Here is a 6,230-nt window from a genome sequence, read left to right as displayed (position 1 = left end):
TTCATTATGGGACAGAGTCAGACAGTATAATGTTTAAATCTGCTGCATCAAGTTTAAACTTTGAGAGCTTTGGATGTGGGAGGCACGAGGAGTACACTGAGTGGTAAAATATGTGTATAAACTAATTACGTAATTAATAAATTAATGAATTAATGTTTTAATTAACAGATTTACACGATCAGCAGTTTTCTGCCAGCATTCATCTCCCGCCTTATTTGCAGCAACAGCGTTGCTTCTTGCTGTGATAATGTGTTTATAGTATTCATATCTCTCTGTTATAATGACCTGTTCCTCCTGACTGAAGCAGGCGGCACGTGATTGGTCCATTTTGTACGGAAAAAGAGTCAAATGATGCCAAACACCCCCTTTTATGGGGACGCACACAGAGCCTGAAGCAGAAAGCCTGAGTTAACAAAGAAAGTTCATATCCACCGTAGTGATACCACTTATCTCTGACTGAGAGTTTAGGGTTTGTCAAGCCCACTCACACAAAGAAAGGATATGTTGAACTGGCTCCTGATAAATACCAATAGACTAATCAATTTTATTTTTATTTTTTTTATCAAAGTACTTCTTAATTTGTTTTTTGTTTTTTATTAATTTGTTTTTATTTGAAATACAGTTTGATCTATTGTAACAAAATCCCTCAGTAACCCTAACCTCTTGCACCATTACAAATTTACAATATGACATCAAAGCAATGGTAAGTCTGATAAAAGACTAATCAATATTCTAATCAGTGTTCTAATAGCTGCAGTACCAGCAGTGTTAAACGGACTTGGCAGTAAATCAGGTAGTTAGTGGGCGGCGCTTTTTATTACCGATTTAAGCCGAAACTCAGAACATAACCTGCTCCGGACCAGGAGTCAACAGAAGTGCAACACAGGAAACCCCAAAGAACACAAAAACAGAGTCCAAACACACAAAGTCCAGGCAGGATGTGACAACTTTTACTGCAATACTTTAACGTACTTTTACTGTAGTTTCATGCAGTAAAGGATCTGAGTACTTCATCCATCACTGCTGTCACATGATGTTACTGTTTATTGAGCATTTTGTGACAACCTGGATTTCACCAACTGTATGGTATGTATGTCGCAATAACTGCAGTGATGTTGCCACGGTAACAGCAGTATAATCTCAGCTGCTCATCAGTGAGTTTGTCCTCAGACTCTTTCCTGTCACTTCATTAGATTCACATTAACCCTTTCACTGCCAGCTGTTCAAGTGAGGCTGCTACACCCACCGATTGGTCCATCTCACTGTCAATCAGCATATCAATAGCTCTGATCCTTACAAACCAAATGAGCTGTCATGATTGGTTGCGTGTTGTCATGGCGATCCAAACCACATGTGAGCATCAGGTTTTAGTTGGTTGGTCCAACCTTTCTAAATGGAAGCCCCCCCATCCCCAGTGCAAATAACAGGCTGGAGTGTGTATGAATGAGAGGTGCGTTGGATAAACGCCCTTCATTTATTTTAGCTGTCAGTCAGATGATGAAGCCGCTCAGAGCGGTTTCTGCCAGCAGCTTCCTGTCAGAAACCACATGAAGCTGATGAGGAGATAAAGGATTCAGAGGAAACACCACACCTGTTTAACATAAAAAGACACGATGAGTCCAACAGATGAGCAGAGAGAGACGACACAGAGACGGAGACAGACGTCTACCTGGACATGGATCACCTGCTGATGCTGTTGCTGCTGCTGTGGAGTTCAGGTAAGACTCTGCTGTAATGTAAAAATACTGAGTTCAAGTCAAACAGCAGCTTTGAAAACTGCAGTAAAAGTCAACATGGTCAGTAAAATGTAGTGAAGTGTGTTCAGTTAAAGTTCTGATACTTGCTGTAATGAGTTTTATCTCTTTAACTTCTAATAACAAACCAATAATTCATGTGTTCATCATCTAATAATGAAAATTCAAAGCATATAAATGTAAAATCCTGCTGACGTCTTCGGGCTGTTTGTGGGTCACGTGACCATCACTTGCACGGACTGTGGGTATATTAAGAAGAACAGGGAGGGACTTTGGAGGCAGGTTTGATTGACAGGCCGGTGCAGGACATGAGCAACACATGAGGAAGACCCTCGTTAAATAATGAAATTGTGACATCTGGTGGCGAAAGCTAAACATAGACCTGAAAAAAAAAGATGCAGCTGAACTTCATTTGTGAGGAGGTTCTTTTTGGACTTTTCTCATTTAATAAGTGACTTTTTATTATTCTACCTCTGTGTTCATTATTAGATGGGTGACATTGTTGGATATGTTTATTTAGGATGTTTGGATTTTACATTTATTTGATGTGTTTTAATCATTTGATGTGTTATTTTGTTGCTGTAATGTGAGATATAAGAGCTTCCATATGACAGTGTAGCCCAGTAAACATTTACATGAAAGCATCAGGAGCTACAGGAGAGTTATATGTGTACTTATACACAGGATGCCATTTGTGTTTTTGAAACATTTTTATTCAGGAAAATGAATCAGAACCACAGTGATTCTATATAGATTATGAAACATATGAGGTTATTTCTCTCAGCTGTTACAGCAACATTTATAAAATAATTATGAAACTTGAACTTGACCACTGCATTTGCAGGAATATTTTAATCAATTTTTTAAAAAGTAATTCATCAAGTAGTGTGATATTTTCACTCTCAGTGATGTGATGTCATGTTCATGTCTTTCCTCATCTGGACACATAGGAGATGTGATCATATACAACAAAACTAAAGGTTTAATGTTAATTTAACATGTCAGAATTAAATCCCCCGACGCTCCTTTCAGTACTGTGGATACTCGGCCAGACATGTCAATACTCTTAATGTCATTCTTGCAAGTCACTGTTTAATTCAGCTCTATGTGCAGCAAACTTCAATACTGAATAGAAAATAATCCCAACATGCAACAGTACAGCATGCTGTTATCATAAAAATAAACAGGCTATAGTATATGTCTACATGTCAGACTAAGAAAACAGTCTGATGACGGACGTCTGTCTTCTTTTTATATTTTCCTGGGGAGGGGTCATCAAAATTAAGTTGAGAGGTTTTTCTGTGGTAGGAAAGTTTTTGAGGACAAACTAACTGATAAGCATCTGATGTGAGATTACACAGTATATATCTGTTACCATGGCAACAGCAGAGCATTTCCTGTCATGTAAAGGACTGACTGTTGCGAAACACTTTTTCTTCTTATCAAATATATGTGTTTGAGCTGCTTCCTGTAACTCTGTCAAACTGTTTCTCACACTTAATGCCCTAAAATCCAGTTTCCTCTTTTCATCACTTAAAAATTGTTAAAATAATCAAACTCCACTCTGACAGCGTCGGACATATTGTCTATCATGTTGCTCATATTCACTCATGAATGAATTCTTCAAAAAGAGTCCATGTTTTTATTGCTGCATCGTTCCATCAGATGGAAATAATCTACATTTCTGCTGCTGCATCATTTTAGACACATTTCCCCAAAATTCAGAAGACAGTTTGGGTATTTTTGAAAACGTTGGGATCTCATCTAGAATTTAAACATCGTACTCAACAAGTTAATCTGAGATCTGTGAACATGGTGACATCACTAAAAATACGTCTGATTGGTCAGAAACACGAGCAGTCAGACGATCAGACAGGAAACAAACCAACATGTTAGTTTTCCTTTAACTCTGTATGAAGCGTCTGTTGAGCTTGTGTTCATGTGTTCATCTCATCTGCTGCTCTTCAGAGAAGAAGCAGAAAGTAGAAGCAGTGAGGTCGAGAAAAAAGGTTTTAAAGTTTCAGACTGACCAGGCAAAGACAGACGTTTGTTTTTCCTTCAATTTTTGTCTTTTTATGAGGATTATCCCCCCCCCCACCAGAATAATTGAGAGTACCTCATACTGCAGTAGCTCCGTTTTCTAGTTACTGAAAATGTAACATGTTATTTTCATACACAAATTATAATTGTTTGTAGCATCGACTTCAACATCTGTGTGTTTTCAGTGAGATGAGCTCTGAGCTGCTGCAAAGCCTCACAGTGTTTGTTCAGTTCACAGCTCTGCAACAATATAAATATTAATTTTCTGATTTTCTCTGCAGGACTCCAGGCTGAAGATAAACACTAACCAACAGGTAAAAAGAGAGAATATATCTCATCTGTTCTGGGAACGCCTCTGATCCCCCAGGAGGAGCTGGAGGACGTTACCCGCACCTCCATCAGTGCTGGACAATGAATCCACTTTGGTTTATGAACAAATACCCTCAAAACTAATAACTAATAAAATATGCTAATGTTAGCATTGAAAAGTGAAAATCTAGATTTTGGACATCATCACTGCTCGCTGTAGAGCTGCACACTGCTAATTTCTATAAAATCTATATCAGATCTATTAAATGCAACGCATGGCATTGTGGGATTGTTTGCAGGAAGTAGTGTACATGACATGAACACGACTTTTTTGTTCCATTGTGGATCATTTGAGGCTCTAAATGTTGGATAAATTTACACACAGAATTCACACACTGAAACAAAATGGAGGAGGGTAAATAGAGTGAACTTTGTAGTAAATAGTGAGTGATTTCAGACACAGTCTTAGTCTTGCTTCTATATCTGGTCTCTTGTGTATTGTATCCCACAATCCTCTGTTTTCCTCCAGGTTCTCATTGTGAAAGCACAGCCAAGGCTGACATCATGCTGTTGGTCTGTGAATCCAAGAACACCACCTCTGAAGACCATGAAAACATTAAGTCCTTTCTAACTCAAGTAGTCAGCAACTTCAACATCGGCCCTGACAAAGTCCAGATCGGTAATAATTTTACTACTACAGTCAATCAATCAATTTTTATTTATATAGCGCCAAATCACAACAAAAGTCATCTCAGGGCACTTTTCACATAGAGCAGGTCAAGACCGAACTCTTTAACTTACAGAGACCAAACAATTCCCCCATGAGCAAGCACTTGGCGACAGCGGTAAGGAAAAACTCCCCTTTAACGGGTAGAAACCTCAAGCAGAACCCGGCTCTTGGTGGGCGGCCATCTGCTTTGACCGGTTGGGTTGAGAGAGAGAAAGAGAGAGGGAAAGGGGGAGGGGGCAGAATAACAACAATCATAACAATAACAATAAGTATAAGCAGCAACAGCCAGGGAAGGATGCCATCAGGACTGTGAAGGACCGCGAAGGCTCGGCCCAGAACCCGGGTTTCCTGCGAGATGAGAAAGCACAAAAACTCCAAGGAAGAAGCAAAGTGATTGACATGCATTGATGTTACATGAATGCATACAGATGGAGAGGAGGAGGAGGAGAGAGGAGCTCAGTGCATCATGGGAGGTCCCCCAGCAGTCTAGGCCTATAGCAGCATCACTAAGGGCTGATCCAAGGCGAGCCTGGTCGGCCCTAACTATAAGCTTTATCAAAAAGGAAAGTTTTAAGCCTACTCTTAAACATAGAGAGGGTGTCTGCACCCCGGACCCAATCTGGAAGATGGTTCCACAGGAGAGGAGCCTGATAGCTGAAGGCTCTGCCTCCCATTCTACTTTTAAAGACTGTAGGAACCACCAGTAAGCTGCATACTGGGAGCGCAGTGTTCTAGTGGGATAATACGGTACTATGAGCTCTTCAAGATATGATGGTGCCTGACCATTAAGGGCTTTGTAGGTGAGGAGAAGGATTTTAAATTCTATTCTATATTTTACAGGAAGCCAATGTAGTGAAGCTAAAAATGGGAGAAATGTGATCTCTTTTTCTAGTTTTAGTCAGAACACGTGCAGCTGCATTCTGGACCAGCTGGAGAGTCTTTAGAGACTTGTTAGGGCAGCCTGATAATAAGGAATTGCAATAATCCAGCCTAGAAGTAACAAATGTGTGAACTAGTTTTTCTGCATCTTTTAGGGACAGGATGTGCCTGATTTTTGTGATATTACGTAAGTGAAAAAAGGCAGTCCTTGAGATTTGATTTATGTGGGAGTTAAAGGACATATCCTGATCAAAGATAACTCCCAGATTCCTTACGGTGGTGCTGGAGGCCAGGGTAATGCCATCCAGAGCAGCTATATCATTAGATAATGTGTTTCTAAGGTGTTTAGGGCCAAACACAATAACTTCAGTTTTATCTGAGTTTAGTAGCAGAAAATTGCAGGTCATCCAGGTCTTTATGTCTTTAAGGCATGCTTGGAGTTTGTTTAACTGATTGGTTTCATCAATCAGTTACAACTATTCACACTACTGCTCCTGGTACTATTACTACTATTGCTT

This window comes from Thunnus maccoyii, chromosome 9 (assembly GCF_910596095.1).
Source record: "Thunnus maccoyii chromosome 9, fThuMac1.1, whole genome shotgun sequence".
NCBI lineage: Eukaryota > Metazoa > Chordata > Actinopteri > Scombriformes > Scombridae > Thunnus > Thunnus maccoyii.
Note: the sequence above shows the minus strand (reverse complement) of the source record.